We start from the raw sequence: 19,826 nt of genomic DNA, 5'->3' as shown, positions 1-19,826 counted from the left end.
TTATTCAACCCCCAATGCTGTAAAGGGGTTTAGGGACTATAGTGTACATTTGGAATTGTATTCAGAATCAAATCCTACAAGGACGTTGTAACTACCCAAATGCAACTAAAATGACATCAATTGTTTATGTAATACAGTAGTAAATGGTTCTTATGTGGTTTCTTCATTGCCACAATTATTCAACCCCTTAAAGACTACCACTCTGAAGAACAGAGGTTCATACAGGTGCTTTCCATCAGGTATTGAAAACACCTGTGGATGTCACCGAGCAGCAATCAAGCATAATAAGCACCAATTAGGCAGCTTTAAAATGACTGTGATACTCAGCTCCTTCTAGACATTTACTGGTGTGGTTACAAACATGGTGAAGGCAAGAGAATGGTCCAGGAAGACAAGAGAAGAGGTGATTTCTCTTCACAGGAAGGGCAATGGCTATAAGAAGATTGCAAAGATGTTAAACATACCAAGAGACACCTTAGGAAGCATCATTCGCAAATTCAAGGCAAAGGGCACTGTTGAAACGCTACCTGGTCGTGGCAGAAAGAAGATGCTGACTTCGACTGCTGTGCGCTACCTGAAGCGTAGAGTGGAGAGAAGTCCCCGTGTGACTGCTGAGGAACTGAGAAAAGATTTGTCAGATGTGGGTACAGAAGTTTCAGCCCAGACAATAAGACGCACACTGCGTAATGAAGGCCTCCGTGCCAGAACTCCCAGGCGTACCCCCTTGCTGTCTCCAAAGAATAAGAAGAGTCGACTGCAGTATGCCAAAAGCCATGTGGACAAACCACAAAAGTTGTGGGATAGTGTTCTGTGGACTGATGAAACAAAATTAGAACTGTTTGGGCCCATGGATCAACGCTATGTTTGGAGGAGGAAGAACAAGGCCTATGATGAAAAGAACACCTTGCCTACTGTGAAGCATGGTGGAGGGTCAATCATGCTTTGGGGCTGTTTTGCTTCTGCAGGTACAGGGAAGCTTCAGCGTGTGCAAGGTACCATGAATTCTCTTCAGTACCAGGAGATATTGGATGGAAACGTGATGCAGTCCGTCACACACCTGAGGCTTGGGAGACGTTGGACCTTTCAACAGGACAATGATCCCAAGCATACCTCCAAGTCCACTAGAGCATGGTTGCAGAGGAAAGGCTGGAACATTTTGGAGTGGCCATCGCAGTCACCAGACTTAAATCCGATTGAGAACCTCTGGTGGGACTTAAAGAAAGCAGTTGCAGTGCGCAAGCCTAAGAATGTGACTGAACTGGAGGCCTTTGCCCATGAAGAATGGGCGAAGATACCCGTAGATCGCTGCAAGACACTTGTGTCAAGCTATGCTTCACGTTTAAAAGCTGTTATAACTGTAAAAGGATGCTGTACTAAGTACTAAGATTGAATGTCACTTGGGGGTTGAATAAAACTGATAATGCTGTGAGCACAGAAAAGACATTTGTGGTTATTTCATTATAACTGTTATGTTATATTTGTCTGACCTACAAGTGCCTCTTTAATGTAAATGTAAGCAAGATGACTGAATGATCAAAAGCAATGTCAAACTGGCCAAAACACTCAATTTCAGTGGGGGTTGAATAATTTTGGTCACAACTGTATATGTGAATGTGTTGAAAAATGACCAGGCAGTTTTTGTAAAGATGTTAGGATTATCAGAGGATGAATCATGTGTGGGGATTATAAAATTCTGCCAAGAGTGAATTGCAGGTAATCAGTCTTTACCCACTTATATCAAAAACATTAAAAGATCTGTTACTTTTTCTTTATATATCTCTCCAGAATGACTTTTGTAAATGCAGGTAAATTAAAATTCAAATTGAAGAATATCTAAACCTCCAAAAAAAATGTAATGTATTGCAGTTTACTAGTCAGTAAATTAAGCTATTTTTCTTTTATTTTCTCCTCCACTGTATCTATTTAGGAAGCCATACTTGTCACCCAGGTTGGAGGATAACCACTTTAGTAACGCTAGTGGTCTTGTATTTATGTAGTACTATTTTTGTTTGTGTGTACAACTAAACAGCACAGATCACAGCCAGTCATAAGGGCTATGTGCCTTGGGAGCATTGTGCTGGCCAATCACAGTGAACACACGTGTACATACAGCCTGTGTTTACATGTGAGAATCCTCCTCTTCTTTGTACAACATAGGAAAGCAAATTTCGCCAATGAAGGGATCTTAGGAAGGTAAGCAGCAGCAGATTTTAGGGGTTAATAAATGTTTTTGAGGGGATTATTTTAAACCCTTTGACCCCTCATCCTATCCTGTACATTTCACCACTGTTTTTATTCATAGTGCTTGAATGCTTGCATAATAAAGTCTGCACTTCCCTTACCCTGCACATTCGTACATAGGGAAATGTCTTTTTGTGCATTTTATTTTCAGAAACTTAAGCAGGAGGGGATTTAGGAAATCCAATTATGTTAGCAGAAATCAACAGGAAGATAAACTTCTCACAAAATGCTCTTGAAACAGCCTTGGCTGGAGGTAATAGGACATGGCCAGTAATTCTAGGTCTCTGCCAGAGCATACCCAGCCCATCCAGTAACTTCTGGCACTCAATTCCCTCTAGCACATGCACACCTGAGAGTCCAAAAGCAGCTGTTATTCACATTGTTCTAGGACATCTGTCTGCCACTATCTCATCTCATTGGTGAGGGAGACAAAGATCCTTCTCCAGACTGGACATCAAGATGATTCCCTCCAGCAAAAATCCTTTTAGCATATCTTCTCCAGGCTCTCAGCCCAGCACTTGCTAAGGCCCAAACAGCAACTCAATTAGCACACAGGTTGCATCCCAGGAGCAGCACCAGGACAAGAACACTCTGAGCAGGCCTGCAAAACATTTATCCCTTTAGATTGTAAGCTCCACGAGCAGGGCCCTCCTATTCCTTCTGTACTGAAATGTATTGTAATTGTACTGTCTCCCTTATATTGTAAAGCGCTGCGCAAACTGTATAATAATAATAACAATAATAATATCACTTCTCCAGGCACCTTCTGGGCACCCCTCTCCCAGGGATTGGCTGGGGTCTTATAAATATTCATAAATCCGTGGTTGACCCTGTAGGCAGGTGCAGTTTGTTTTCTCCATTACATGTGGTAGTAAAGAGAAGGGACTCCACTTACGGTTTTTCACCTTTAATGTGTTCTATGCTGGAAAAGGTGTAACCCCCTCACTATCCTGGAAAGGAGCTTCCCTCTGAAACAGACGCTGTTGGCACCTCTCCTCTTATGGTATTCTCCCGAAAGGGTGTCTGTAATGTTGGCATTCTATTTAATACAAGTTTCAAGTTTTTCTGCAACCGGACTCTGTGTATTTACTACCCATACCACGCTGCACCTACCTACAACCCTCGTATTCTATTTTATGGATGCTTCCTTCAGAAGCACAACAACAATCAACCAATGACCTTAGGGAAACCCTAATCAGACCAGGAAAACAACCGACCCCCTTCTTCCCTTTCCCCTCTTCTCATGTTCTCTTCCTTCTCGCTTGTTTATGTATCTACCTGTATGCTTTCATTAGCAGGATACTCAGCTTGACTGCCTGGATGACAAGGTTTCATTGAGCTGAAATGAGAAAGTCCATTTCCCCCCACTCTGCTTTCAATTGGTCATAGAATTCTCTGGCATATGGCTCTACTATATTTACCCTTCACTATGGATACTACAGTTCCATGCTTCATTAGATAACCAAGACTGACTGCAGGTTATATATTTTTTTATTTCAGGTACTTTTATAGCGCCGTCAATTTACTCATTGCTTTTACATATATATTTTACATTCACATCAGTTCCTGCCCTCAAGGAGCTTACAATCTAAGCTCCCTAACTTTCTGTTATGAAACTCACATACATACACCTACGAGTGCCAATTTAGACAGGAGCCAATTACCCTACAGGCATGCATTTGGAGTGTGGGAGGAAACTGGAGTACCCAGATGAAACCCACGCAGGCACAGGGAGAGCATGCAAACTCAGTGCAGGTAGTGCTGTGGTTGGGATTCGAATGGACCACCCTAATACTGCTAGGTGGAAGTGCTAACCACTTAGCCTATTGATCATCTTTGTTGTTCAACTATTGCTTGCCGATTTTCTATTTTTTTTAACCAGTAAAAATATATTACAAACCTATTAAAAGTCTAAGTAACCTCTGCTTATCTTAATCCTGTTGTTTTTTCAAGGCATTTTCATAACAGAATAACACTGTTTTAAGTAGTACTAAATCCTGTTTCAGATCAGATCATCTCAATATATGTTAAAAAAAACAACAGAAACACACTTTCTTCGTTTTTACTGTTCAATCTCCCAGTTTACACTGTGGGGCTTTCTTATGGTTCTGTTCATGGAGCGCACACTCAACAAATAAATCAAAGTCAAAGTCACATGGTGACTGTACTTGGGACTACATGTTCCATCAGTCATAGGACCACTGTGCATGCCTGCCCTGTTAGCTGCCCCATTAGCCGCTGTCAATCATGGAAGAGGAGAGACCTTCTCTGTGCTGTCCTCCCACACTGCCTATGTGTGTTGATGCAGGCAGCACATGTAAGGCTGCAATCTTGCCCAGGGGTGCACACAGAAGGGTGTCTCTGGTAGGGCTCTATAGGGCCCTGGATCCACCTTTACAATGGAAATATGGGCCAGCGGTCCAGGGACAAACTTCAGAAGAAGCTAAAGACAATGTAAATACAATCTTCAGAATCATAAATAGCAAAAAAATTTGTTTGAAGCTCAACTCAAAGACAAGTAAATATTGTCTAAATACAAGAATCATGTGTAGTCGTACTTTAATGTTGCTGTGTTGTGTGTATTTCTTCCAGATTTGTGCAGTTATCCAGTGTAAAACTTTGTCTCTGTACAGGACAGGGGCGGACTGACCATTTGGAAACTCGGGCACTGTCCGAGGGCCCAGGGTCAGTAGGGGGCCCCATGAGATGCCCCTGGTACCTTTTCCATAGGCTTTTTTAGTTTTGGCAAGGACACAGGGACCCCATGATCCCCTATTGCCCAGGGGCCCCATGAGTTGTCAGCCCGCCCCTGGTACAGGAATAAGGGGAATAAGGACCGGTCACTGCTCTCCCTGTGCATGGTGACTGGTCTTGTCTCCTCTGTCCTCAATACATGTTTCCCTGTGTGTAACTCAACATGCAGCTAAACCCTCCTATTCTGTAATAAGCCAGACTGAATGTAATCTTGAAGCTTTAGTAACAAAACAGGGTGGGTGAAACTATTAGGAAAAAACAGATAAGAAGTACATATAATTATATATAATCAATGTATGAAACATACAAACACAATGAAGTGATTAGGCTGTAGATGGCAATATGTCCATGCTCACCAGCGATGCTGCTTATAAAGGGATGTACGTTCAGTCCATGACATGGGCTGCAGAGAAATATGACTGGTTTCTTTCCTTCAGTTCTTAAAATGAAGTCTGAGTTCCTAAGATGCATCTGTTTCATTTTTTTTTAGAATGATGGGGATTTTTATTAACTTTTAGCTGTTATCTAAACAGGCTTTATTTTCCATAAAACAGTAAATTTATTGTGGGCTCTATTTAGTGTCCAAATTTATTATTTCAGGCTTAATTTCCCTGCTGGAGGCAGAACACCCATCCTGTAAGTTTTTTGGCAAGCAGCTTGTAGTGGGAGGAGCCTGTTGGGCCCCTCCCACATCTTTGCTTTCTTCAGAGGCTCTGTATAGCAAAGTGAGGACATCACTGCTATTTTCACAAGGTAATATCTGGAATTTCCAAATGCATCTGGTGCTCACGAAGTGGATTTACATCCTTTGTAGCTATTAAGGAATATATATAAATGTTTGCCCAGTATTCAGCTTTAAAACCACTTTAACTGAATAATTTGTCATGGGTTGGCACAAATACACACACTCGGAATCTTTTTGTATGTTTGTGGAAGTAACAGCGACAACATGGATTTTATTTACACTTTTTTTCCCTGTACACAGTATATTTAGTGAACTTTGGATGGACATGAGCTAGTTCTGAACTTAAGCTGAGCTGACACATGAGAAAATGCAGGTGTTTGCAGTTACTACAGGAAGCAACTAAAGGGGGAAATAACAAAAATCAGATTTACTTACAGAAAACTGCTTTTACCCATGAGATAATGCGAGTATGAGTCACCTTAATGTGTTGCCCCTATGGATTTTAGGTGAAATAAATCACATCCTATTGATCCCATGATACAAGGTAACATATTGTTTAGCTTAACAACAATTATGTTATTGGTACAAAGCTGTTATTGGTTTTTGTTAACAGCTATAGTATTTGCTCATGGCCTAGTCAGACTACTGATGTGATTGGGGTCACATATTCCAGCTATGATCTAAACAATATTTGAGTTAATGGTGCAACCCAAAAATTTCCATTGGATGGGACTGTACAGATGTATGAGGCCCATAGGTTATATTGAATCCCCGGGCCAATGTTGAGCTAATAAATTGGTATTCCAGGCATAAAATAAATACAAAGTTGAAGTATATACTGTATATACTGAAGTATGTAACTGCAGCTACCAAAGCAATTATAAATCTCATCAGTCAATCATGTGATTTACACAGTTCTGTCATACTCTATAGCAGAGTTTCTCAAATTTGTTTTTCAATCAAGGCACCTTTTAAAATGATACACGATCTTAAGGTACCCCATTATAAAACGTTTAAAACTAAAATAATAATCTTACATATTGCAGCAGCATCCATCCATGTAGGGCTCCCAACATTAGAGGTAATTTAACCACTTCTTGACTGCGCTATAGCAGACTGACGGCTACAGTTCTGGTAGGAGGGCGTCATATGACGTGCACCTGGTGCTTTCTGTGATCTAAGTGTCCTTTGGACACATGAAATGGTAATGGGCCAATCACAGCGTCCTTTTACCATGTGATCAGCTGTGTCCAATCACAGCTGATCACCATGTAAATACACTTGCCATTTATCCGCAATACTTTCCTCACACTGTCACAGCATGAGGAAAGTACTGACGATAACCGGCAAGTCTGAAATGAGACATGACAGGGAAAAAAATGAGACATGATCACTGATTATCAGTGCAGCCCCAAAAGTGCCCATCAGTGCCAACAGTGTTGCCAATCTGTGCCTGTCAGTGCTGCCAATCTGTGCCCATCAGTGCTGCCAATCTTTGTCTGTCAGTACTGCTAATCTGTGCCAGTCAGTGCCACCAGTCAGTGCTGCCAGTCTTTGCTGCCAAAAAGTGCCCATCAGCCTATCAGTGCCACCAGTCTGTGCCGCCTCATCAGTGCCCTTCAGTGCTGCCTATTAGTGCCCATCAGTGCCATATATAAGTGCCCATCATTGCAGCCTATCAGTGCCAATCAGTGCCACATATGAGTGCAGCCTCATCAGTGCCTCCTCATCAATGACCGCCAGTGCCACCCCATTAGTGTCGCCTCATCAGTGCTGCCTATCAGTGTGTCTCTATCAGTGCCCATCAATGCAGCCTCATCAATGCACATCAGTGAAATAGAAAAATTACCAGTTTGCTAAATTTTATAATAAAAAAGTTTTTGTTTAGCAAAAAATAAAACATCTAATTGTGATTAAATGCCACCAAAAGAAAGCTCTATTTGTGTGACAAGTGCGACAGCACTGAAAGCTGGCCTGGGCAGGAAGGGGGTAAATGTGCCCAGTAGACAAGTGGTTAATCTTATAATGCAAATATACCTTTGCACGCTGGTACCGACTAGAATTCCAATGTTTCTTCTCTGAAATATAACTCATTGTATTTATGCACATAATATGCGCAGTCTATATGGTTTTCAAATTTATTTTTTGTGCGTTCAGGTTCACAATTTAGAACTGTTGCAGTTGGGATTGGAGTTTTTTTTTGCATCCCTTATTTTTCTTTTCCTCCTCATTCTTCTTACATAGGTCATTTCTATCGGACTATTGAGCTATGCCTAAGCCTCACTAATAACAAATGTGCACACGTATACACTCACACAGCCTGCAGGTCTTCAGTAAGACCTTGGAACAGGATTGAAGGCTTTGTACCACCCAAGACACATTGAAGCCTACAAGCTCCATGGTATTTCCAAAATCCAGAGAAATTTGTAAAAACACTTTTCTCCACTCATAATTGATAGTACAGAGCCCTGCACTCTGCATACATATGAATCCTGTGTCTTTTTTTACAGCATACTCTGACAGTCTTAGACCTTGTCCTTGTGTAAATAGCTATTTACACAAGGACAAGGTCTAAGACTGTCAGAGTATGTAAGGCTTAATAATGAACTTCTCCTATTTTCTTGTGGGTGGGGCTTAAGGCACCCTAGTGGGGATACTGTGAACTACATGTTCTAATGTCTGAAATACAGGCATAGGAATAGTTCTTCAAAACATCTTCCACACACTTTCCTGTCTAAAGTTTTCTAAGTGCCCCAAAGTAGTGCCCCGTAAGGTAGTCATCTTTGAATGAGGCAGCAAATCCATAAAAGAGTCCTTTTCAATGCAAAAGTCCATAATTGGCAGTAATCTACATAATAAAGCGATCATCCATAAACAGGGTCTAGTTAAGACAGTACATAAATCCACAGGCTCCATATCCCACTGGACACCCTTGCTGGGCTACCCCCAAGGACTAACAGATACATTTTGGCAGTCTTTCCCATAACCAACCTCACCCGGCCTTGCTTCCATTGGGCACTCATGAGCCCCTATTTATGTAGTATGACCTGTAGGGGTGGTAACTTTCCTGAAAATAGTGAGAAGACCTGGCCATCAGCATTAACCCTTTACTTTACAGGAACCACCTGCTCAACAGGCCACCCCAGGACACAATACAGTAATCCTACATTTTAGCAAAATCACTTTTACACATAAACACAGTTGAAATAAACAAACCCAGGGCATATAACATAGCAAAGGAAAAAAAATTAACATACAGAACCTTTTAGAAGCATCTGCTTACATGCTTCCCTATGGATTTGTAAAGATACCATTGAAAGTGCTTTATTATAACTGTTATGTAAGTGCAAAAAATACCTGTTTTTTTCTACCAGAAATATGAACTGATAACGTCCAGTGGTCTGTTAATTTATTCCCAGCTATATCAAGGACTTACAGAACAGCTGCCCATATATAGAAAATGAGAGGAGGATGTGGTTTGTAGTTTTGACCTTGAGTGACAACACTGTTTCTCCATAAACTCAATGCGGTAAGTGAGCGTTGTCACCACACAGGAAGTGTGTTACTGAGAGGACCACTGTGAAAAAATAAAGTAAATAAGCATTAAAATAAAAAAAAACGATCTAAATCTAAAAACATCTAAAGACCAATAAAATCCATTGTATTTTTTATTTTCTTTAGACAAGCTTTAACCTTTTGTGTTACTCTTTGTAATATTTACATTCCCAGAACAGATTGGAATAACAAAGACTAGCCCTATCTAGCACAAATCATCTGTAAAATTTGTAATATATATTGCATTTTGTGGTCTTTTAATGACTGCTGTGAAAAAGGGTCTCTTAAAGTGGATGCTTACTGTATAACCTGGACTTTTTGTGAGCAAACATACAAGCTAAGTGAAATCCCAGGGCTACATTAACACAGCTTAACTCTAAAGATAGCAGCCAAATGGCTCCATATACTTCCTAAAGTTTAAAGCTGGAAGACTACATCACAAGCCATTCCAAGCAATGAATTTTTCATTCCAAACTTAGAGTCACCAGATAATATGATTTAATTATTAATGAAAAACATATGTGCAATACCAGAAAGATTTTTTCTTTAAAGAAATAGTATTATCAGTTTATGATTCTGACATTTAAAGTATGTATAGTCATGGCACCCCTGCATTTCTGTCAGATAGGCCATCACTTCACCAAAAAATTGTTGCAATTACAAATGTTTAGGCATTCTCATGTTTATTTAATTTGTTTGTATTGGTATGACACAAAAAAGTGGAGAAACTAAAAGCCAAATCTGACACATTTCATGCAAGACCTTAAAAATGGACTGGACAAAATTATTGGCATCCTCAATTTAATATTTGGTAGCACACCCCTTGGAGAAAATAACTGAAATCAATCCCTTCCTGTAACCTTCAATGAGTTTCTTACACCTCTCTACTGGAATTTTAGACCGCTCTTCTTTCACCAACTGGTCCAGGTCTCTCAGACTGGAAGGGTTCCTTTTTTCCAAGTGCTGTTTTGAGATCTCTCCACAGGTGCTCTATGGGATTGAGATCTGGACTCATTGCTGGACAGTTTATTACTTTCCAGCGCCTTGTCTTAAACCATTTCTGGGTGCTTTTTGACGTGTGCTTTGGGTCATTGTCCTGCTGTAAGACCAATGACCTCTGACGGAGACCCAACTTTTTGACACTGGGACCTACATTGAAACCCAGAATTCTTTGGTAGTCTTCAGATTTCATAATGCCATGCACACGGTCAAGACATCCAGAAACTGAAGCAGCAAAGCAACCCCAAAACATCAATCAACCTCCACCATGTTTGACTGTAGGGACTGTATTATTTCCTTTAAAGGCCTCAGTTTTTTTTTTGAAAACAGTAGAATGACAGACTTTACTAAAAAGCTGTAATTTTGTTTCGCCTGTCTACAGTACATTCTCCAAAAAGATTTTAGCTTCCTCAGGTAAGTTTTGGAAAACTCCAATCTGGCTCTTTTATGTTTCTCTGTCAGTGTCAGGAAAGGCTTGCTCATAGTGCAGATAACATTTCCAGGCGCATAAGAATGCCCATGCGCAGACCAACAACTGGCCGGACAGATGTGAACAAGAAAGAACATAGGTGCAAGCACATGCACACTCATGCATACGGGTGCGTGCCCGTTACCAAGACTGGTGCCAAACACCCTTTTTAAACAGGACTATTGCACCAGCTAATTGCGGTTTGGATTGCAACTTCTGTGTGTGTTTGTCTTGATTCCAGTGCCTGACCTCTAATCTCAATTCGGCTTGCTTCTGATTCTGCTTGTCTGCTATCTGCCCTGACCTTGGCCTGTTCTCCGAATTCTGTCTCTGCTAACTGTCTCTGCCTGATCTGCCTCCAACATTACTGACATTGGCCTGTGAACTGACTGCTCTCCTGCCTGCTGTTTAAGCCCGATCTGCCAACTGTTGCCGACCTGGTTTGCCTGACCCTGCATCCTGTTCACCCAGCCTGCTCCAGCTCCGTAGTCCAGTATGCTCTCATCTGATACGTCTGCCTGCTGACAGCCTGTCCACTTCCAGCCTACCTGCTGTGGCATTTGCCTGCTGCCAGTCATCTGCTATCAGCCTGCCTGCTGTGCCACCTATCTGCTCTCAGACTGTCTACTACCAGCCTGCCTGCTGTGATGTCCAGCCGTCTGCTATCAGCCTGCCTACTGTGACCTCTACGTGCTACCAGCCTGCCCTGCTGAGACATCTGTCTACCTCTGGCTGCTCTGTTCCTTGCATCCTTTCAGTGAAGTGACAGCTGCAATCTACACAAACTACTGGACTGATCACTATTTTGCAAATAGTTTGCTTCTTCAGAGTCCATGCCTATCGCATAAGTGTCGTATAAGTCCATCTCTACAAAATAAACATGCCTTAAAAATGACACAACATAAAAAATTAATGACATCAAAGAAAACAAAAAGAAATGATTTTACATACAAAAAAAAATTGGCTATTGTATCTCATAGTTCAAGTATGTACAGGAAGAATCTTGATTTTCCTAAAAATAAAGGGGGCTATTTAGTGCAGAAAGGACAACACATTTCCTACAAAAATACCAACAAAAACACCCCTACATGCCTCATATAACTCGTGCTGCAAATACCTAAAGTGTTTATCCAAGAACTAAAACTACCTCCAAAGAATCCCTAAAACCTAAACAAAAAACACCATAATTATCCAAATAATATCCAAAAAGAATGGAAATGGTAGTAAAAAGTGTAAATAAAATTGCCAAACATACAACACTAGTTAACTAACCTAAGATTTCCAAAAAGGAGCGCCCCTTCCAACGTCAAAACAAAAATAATGAATATAGTGATATAATATTCATTTATTTCATATAATGAAATTAGTGAAAATACAAACAACTAAATCAAACCAATTCTACATATAAATATCACCCTTATTGATTCCAACTGTAAGCAGAACCCCCATTACATACCATGGTCATAAAAACTATCCTACCCCAGAATTGGCTCCCCAACATCCACCATGCGCCTTATAAAGGTACCAGTGTACTACCTATTTCCTCCCCATGGCCATGCCCGCACATCAAGCAAACCGCTCGTAGTCAGGCAGGCTTTTCCCCCAACACCTATGATGCCACTTCCAGTAACAGATACCGGATCTGATGTCACCCATGCAGCTCCCCCCCACCCCAGACCTGGAGGTGAAGTAAAATACAGGCCCCCACGAATGAATGCCACCACAAGATCCAGAAACCCAGACCCACCAATGAGGCCAGAGGGGGCGTCCAAGTCTTCCACTAGCCAAGGACAGGCACAGAACTACAAGAACCCCAACACTCAGCTAACATTGTCCTGCAGCACCATCTAGTAGAGAAATTAGAATTCACGGTTACCATCAAAATAAATAACAGTTAACCATATTATGAAAATTATAAACACCATACAAATATAAACACCAGACAGTTACATATCGCAAATAGGGCTGCAAGGGGGACATAGTTAGGGGTCTCACAAACCTGTCTCAATGACTGGATCACATGAAGAAACTACAACCAAACCATGGGTATAAAACATCTGGCAGAGGATTTGGAAGACTGCCATGTAACTAGCATTTTCAGAGGGAGGTCAGCAATCATGGCCTTTATATTTTCCCCAGAACAGGTTTTCTTTAAAATAACCAAATTGGGTGTCTACATTTTTAAAGCAGAACCTCACACAAAAATAAAAAGATACAAATTAATGGCCCATTTAAAGATAACAAATCTAGCTTTGCCACAATATTCAGTTTAAATCCAGAGATTTCCCCTGCAGTATTGTTTTTCTGCCAGTGGATGTCCTGTTGGACACCTCCAAATCATCATGCATGGGTTTGGCTATGCGTACGTAATGATGTGGAGCCAATATACCCTTCATAGCCCACGACAGCCACCTACAGAAGGTCCTGCCCATCGGGAGTACGCAGCATGCAAAAACAAGGTTACCCAAAAAAGATTGAAGCTGTGGAAGATGGAGCTTCCTGGCATTCCTTGCAAATTTTACCAAGGGCTGGAGTTTAACCAATTTATTCACTGGGAATCGGAAGACTATCTATACAGGATCAATCTCAATGCCCAGAAAGGACAGGACATGGTCAGGGCCCTCAGTCTTGTCAACTGATAGCGGGATAACTAGCTAACCACAAACCTCCTGAAAGGATGACAAGAGGTGGTGACAATGGTTACTATCGGCGGGACCTATGAACAAAAAAAATTGTCCAGGTAGTGTGAGACCGAGTCAAAACTCACTCATTAAAACTGCTAAAAAATTCAGTAGTAGCAAGATGTAGCACAACCCATCGGTAGACACATATCTATGTAGTAGCTACTCTAGAAATACCAGCCCAGGAGGTGGAAACACTCAGGGTGAACAGGGAGAAGGCGGAAGGCAAACTCGATGTTAGCCTTTGCCAAGAGTGCAGAAGCACCTTCAGACCTCAGCAGAAAAAAGCACTGTATCAAAAGAGGTGTATTGTACCCGGGTTTCCTCCTTGTCAGTACCATTGTTAACTGATATACCCGAAGGAAAGTAAAAGTGGTGGATAAGGTAGAATTTGCCTGGTTATTTTTTGGGTACCACACTGAGTGGGGAAACTCGCAAGTTGTGGTAAGGAGGAAGGTCTAAGGGGCCTGCCATGTGGCCCAATTGCAGCTCCTTCCCGATTGTTATGGCTACTACTGATTTAAACTGTATGGCGGATTTCAAATTGGAGGCCATGGTGGGCTTATCTGATATTATGAAAGGGATCCAAAATCCCAGGTCAAATCCGTCCAGAAGGATCAACCCTCTCTACTGAGGGGGTACTGGTCGAGCCAGTGAAACATCCTTGGGATGTTCACTGGCGTCCTCAGGTCTAGGAAGCTTGGCCTTGGAACTTGGTTTGGGAGGGTAATTTCACTTTGCTGAAACAGCGGACCGCTGGGTGAGCTCCACTGCAAATGGAACACTCTTGTTACAGTGGCTCTCATTAAACAGCCAGCAGACGCTTTTTTTTTACACTGCCGATGCTCCGGCAAGAGCACCAGCAGGTGACTGAAAGGAAGATGGTTTGTGTGAGTAACAGCCAAAGACTAAACAAAGACTAAACAAATAACCCAAGCTCCTGTGTGTTAAACAATTTGTGACCAAATAATTAGGACAGTAAAACAAATACGATGCTGCTGCTCAAAAGTGCATTACACTAACACATCATATTTACTAATAAACACAGCACATTAAAAATAAAGTCCATAATATTAAGTGCTTCATGCTTATGTGCTCCCATATAATATCACGTGCTCAGAAGAAAAATCAAAAAATAAATATCCCGTGCAAAATTTCCACCACATAGTGCTCAGTGATCCCTCCCCTGTACACTCTGCACTTACCAGATATGGTGGACTCCTAGCTTTGTGGGCTTAAGAGTCAAAAACGCTTATTTCTGGTGGAATGTGCTCAAAGATATTTCCAGAATTCATTAGTGTGCTGGACCCATGGTTGCGATATAAAGGTATGATCCATCAATACATTCCGTTTAACATCATGCGCATAATAAAAGGAAGCAAGAGGAACACTGATAGTGTAATGCTTTCATGCCATTTATTTACTTATGAATAACAGTATTACACTCACATTCCATAAATAATAAGGCCATGGTCTATGAGGACGCCCTGTAGGAGGGGCGAAATGCGTTGAAGCATTCCAGTTTCCGGCGGTTTGGTCTGACGTCATGTCTGGTGAGTGGCGTGCACGTGATTCAGCGGCGCTGTGGAGCCATCTTGATACTGCTGTGTTAACTTTGTTTGAGGCTACGCAAGCATTATATGATGTTAAAATATCTAAATGAAATATCTGTGAGCACATTCCACCAGGAATAAGCGTTTTTGACTCTTAAGCCCACAAAGCTAGGAGTCCACCATATCTGGTGAGTGTGGAGTGCACAGAGGAGGGATCACTGAGCACTAAGTGGTGGAAATTTTGTTTCAAGGTACAAGATATTTATTTTTGGATTTTTCTTCTGAGCACGTAATATTATATTGGAGCACATAAGCAAGAAGCACTTAATATTATGGAGTTTATTTTTAATGTACTGTGTTTAACAACCAAAGACAACCATCTTGACAGTCAAAATGTAGCTCCATCCGAACCGCCATCTTTTGGCGAAACTGGTTTTCATAGTTATACCAGCACTGCCCACCATATATTTTGTAAGCCCCCCCAAATAAGATCCACATAGTCGAAGAGTGAAGGGCCTAACTAAATCTCTCACAGAGCACCCCTACATTATTATTATACAGGAGTTATATGGCGCCAACAGTTTGCTCAGTGCTTTACAATATAATGAGAGACAATACAGCAACAATACAGTTCAATACAGGAGGGTTAGGAGAGCCCTGCTCCTTGAAGCTTACAATCTAGGAGGGAGGGGTACAAAAGGTAGTAACTGTGTTGGATGGACTGGTAGGAGGAGTAGAAGATTCCATTATTAGCTGAGGGAAGGATAGGCTTCCCTGAAGAGATAGAACTTCACAGATCACCTAGAAGTGAGCAGAGCAGGCGATAGTCTGATAAATTGGGGTAGAGAGTTCTGGAGGATGGGGGAAGCTCTGGAGAAGTCCTGGAGATGAGCATGGGAGGAGGAGACAAGGGAGCTAGAGAGCAGGAGGTCATGCGAGGAGCGGAGAGTATGGTTTGGGTGATATTTGGAGACAAGATTGGTGATGTAATTTGGGGCAGAGTTATATATGGCTTTATATGTTATTGTTAATGTTTTGAATTTTATCCGTTGCTCAATGGGAAGCCAGTGGAGGGATTGGCAGAGAGGGGTGGCAGATACAGAAAGGTTAGTAAGGTGGATGAGTCTGGCAGCAGCATTCATGATAGACTGAAGAGGGGATAGCCTGCGAGGAGGTAGGCCAATGAGGAGGGAGTTACAATAGTCAAGGCGAGAGATAACAAGGAAGTGAATAAGTTGCTTAGTAATTTCTGAAGTTAAGAACGGGTGTATCTTGGAGACCTAGAACCCTGGCATGAGGGGAGGAACTGATGGTTGTGTTATTGATCTTGATGGATAAGTCAGGGAAGGAGGCACGGGCTGGAGGGAATATTAAGAGCTCAGTTTTGGAAAGATTGAGTTTGAGGAAGTGAAGTGACATCCATGCCAATATGTCGCTTAGTAGGTTAGTAATGCAAGAGGAGACTGAAGGGGTGAGGTGAGGAGTAGAAAGATAGATTTGTGTGGCATTAGCATAGAGATGGTACTTAAAGCCATGGGAGTTTATCAAGTGACCAAGGGGAGAGGTGTAGATGGAGAAGAGTAAGGGTCCATCGACAGAACCTTGAGTGACCCCTATAAAAAGAGGAAGTGGAGAGGAGGTGCCAGAGTTATAGGTAACACTGAAGGAGCGTTGTGATAGGTAGGAGGAGAACCAGGAGAGAGCAGAGTCTAGGAGGCCAAGAGAGTGGAGTTTTTTTAGGAGGAGGGGATAGTCAACAGTATCAAAAGCCACGGAGAGGTCAAGTAGTAAGAGTATGGAGTAGTGGCTATTGGTTTTAGAAGTTAGTAGATCATTAGTGAGTTTTAGTAGGACAGTTTCAGTGGAGTGTAGTGGGTGAAAGCCAGACTGTAAAGGGTCAAGAAGGTTGTTGTCAGTGAGGTAGGAGCTCAGGCAATTGTAGACCAAGCGTTCTAAGAGTTTAGAGGTAAACAGGAGCAGGGAGATGGGTCTTAAGTTGTTCAGGTTGGTGGGGTCCAGGGAGGGCTATTTAAGTATGGGAGTGATGTGTATATGCTTTAGAGGGGAGGGGAAGGCACCGTTAGAGTGGGAGAGATTGAAGATGTGAGTGGGGGAGCATAGGATGGAAGAAGAGGGTGACCGTAGTAGTTGTGAGGGGACAGGATCCAGGGGGCAGGTAGTGAGATGGGCTTCTGAGAAAACCTTAGTGACCTCTTTGGTAGTAGCAAGGTCAAAAGAGGAAAGTGTTGAAGGAGGTTTAGTATAAGGTATACTAAGTGGGATGGATGTCTGTGCAGTGGAGATGCCCCTACGACTTACATCAATCTTGTTTTTTAAATGATTTGCAATCTCGTAAGCAGTGAGTGAGGTACTGGGTGGAGGTGGAGAAAGTAGAGAGTTAAAAGTGGAGAACAGACGATGAGGACTGGATGACAAGCTATTGATGAGAGTGACAAAGTAGGCTTGTTTGGCAGCATGGAGGGAGGAATTGTATGTTAAGAAAGCAGATTTATATAGGGTGAAAGCTTGGTGAGATTTGGTTTCACGCCACAATCGCTCCAGCGCACAACTATGTAGTTTAAGATTTTTGGTGTTGTCAGTCTGCCAAGGTTGTAATGGTCGGGGCAAGTGAGTCTAATGTGGATGAAAGCAAACTGTTGTAAACAGCAGTGGCCAGGTCAGGGCAGGAGAGGGGAGAGATTCTGTCATAGAGGCGGTCAGTTGCAGAGTGGAAAGGAGCAGGGTTCAAGTTGTGAAGGTTTCTGCCGGTAATTGTTTGCTGCTTGGAGGGATAGGTGTTTGAAAATGAGGACGCTGTAAAAGTGATGAGATTATGATCAGAGAGAGGAAAGGGGGTGTTTGTGAGGTTGTAGGGGGTGCAACAATGGGAGAAAACAAGGTCTAATGTATTCCCATCAGAGTGAGTGGAGGACTGTGTCCATTGTGCTAAGGCAAAAGATGAGGTTGGGTTGAAGAGTTGGGATGTAGCCGGGTTGTTCACATTAATGGGGATGTTAAAATCTCCAAGAATGATAGTGGGTAGTTCAGAGGAGAGAAAGTAGGGTAGCCAGGCAGAAAAATCATCAAGAAAGTGGGACGCAATTCCAGGAGGCCGATAGATCACTGCAATCCTCAGAGAAATGGGAGAAAACAGCCGAATGCAGTGAGTCTCAAAAGAAGAGAAGGATAGAGAGAGAGGGTTAGGGAGGACTTTAAAGGTGCTCAGTGAGGATAGAAGCAGACAAACCCCACCACCTTTCTGACCACTGGGTCTGGGAGAGTGGGTCCAGAGAAGGCCTCCATAGGAAAGGGCTGCGGGAGAAGAAGAATCTGCTGCTTGAAGCCAGGTTTCTGTAATTTCTAGTAGGTTAAGGGATTGGGAGACAAAAAGGTAATGGACAGAGGTGAGCTTATACCAGTTCTCATAGGTGCAGAAACCCTGCAGCCAGTTCCCAAAATTGCGAGGAAGCTGCTTTGACTTTTCCCCCCCGAGCATTTACTTCAATGCATCTTGGCTTGTCCACTGTTTCTTTATCAAAAGGCACCAGCATCAGTACATCACTGAACTCAGGGTGCCAAATTTTTTCTTTCTGATCATATGCTAAGTGCAAACCCACAGGAGAGACTGACCATAGGGGACCACCCAGTCGAAAACCCGACCCCAAGGGCGTGGAAGGCGCCTACTCCTGGTGTGATGCCCAAACGCAACAAAGCTGATTTGATTGCTGAGAGAATGCGGTCATCTGTGGCAAGAGAACTGGTATTCCTATGCTCACCAGATCTACCCCAAAGTAAATCACAATCATATTCACGTAGCGGAGGCTGAGCAGGGGAACCCAGCAGAGGAATTTCTGATGTCTCCTGGTGCAGCAGATGGTCACCATCAGTAGGTGCTGGAGGGAAATTCTGCAGTCCAGGAGGAGCACTGGTGACCTGGCAAGGTAGTGCAGAGGAAAGGGAGTGCTGTGAAGAGTTCAAGTCCAAAGGATGATGTAGCTGAGATGAATGTGCAGAGTCAACAGCACGTGGCAGTGCAGAGCAGGAACATGCTGAGATATAGACTGGAGCCTCCTGCCGCAAGTCATCTGGAAGCACTAGCAGAGCTGATGCATGGTCACTCGGTGAGGCTTGGTGAACAGGTGTCATCACAGGAGAGGCAGACATGCTGGACTGCAGGCAAAGGCAAGCATGTGAACTGGCCATGCAGGCAGCCTACCACTGTGCTGAAGGAGGGTTGCCGACACAGGCAGTGACAGAGGCATGTGGGGGAGCCCGGAGGAGAGGAGAGAAGAGTGCATGCAACTGCTCCCGCCCTGCAGAGCACAGAGAGCTGTGTACCTGGGATCAAAGCAGGAGCAGGCAACGGAGAAAGCAAGGCTGGCATCCGTGTATGACCTGCAGCTAACGGTAAGGCTCTGGAAATCCTAGAGCGAGGGAGATGCTAACAGGCTGTAGAAGATCTCTTGTGAGAACCACGGCTGTGGCAGGAAGTGCACCAGGAGCCACGAGCAGAGCGGAGGGAAAGAGGAGGAGGTGAGGAGCCAGTGCCATCAGTGGCTCCAGCAGGGAATCCAGACCTGTTTACCCGAGCTGTGGCCCTGGGTGGGCTGGGACTCTGGAGGGAGGGCAGGTGGTCCTCTCAGCCCTGGAATAAGACAGCCTGGCAGCCCTGGAAAGATTGGTCGGAGTGGGAGCAGATGCAAATGTCTCACCATTGAGAAGAGGAAGAAGCCAGTCCGCCTGACCACTTTACAGAAGATCCCAAACCTGAGCGATCAGTGCATCCATATCCATCGCAAATCCGAGCAGGAACTCTGGGGAAGGACAACCTCAGTAACGCAAACAACTCTTGTGATGTCTGAATTTCCACAGAGTAGTGGTATGTGCCC

This window comes from Staurois parvus, unplaced genomic scaffold (assembly GCF_062004578.1).
Source record: "Staurois parvus isolate SC_StPar_1 unplaced genomic scaffold, SC_StPar_1.0 ptg000327l, whole genome shotgun sequence".
Classification (NCBI taxonomy): Eukaryota; Metazoa; Chordata; class Amphibia; order Anura; family Ranidae; genus Staurois; species Staurois parvus.
The sequence above is the reverse complement of the archived record's forward strand: the minus strand, read 5'-3'. Positions refer to the sequence as shown.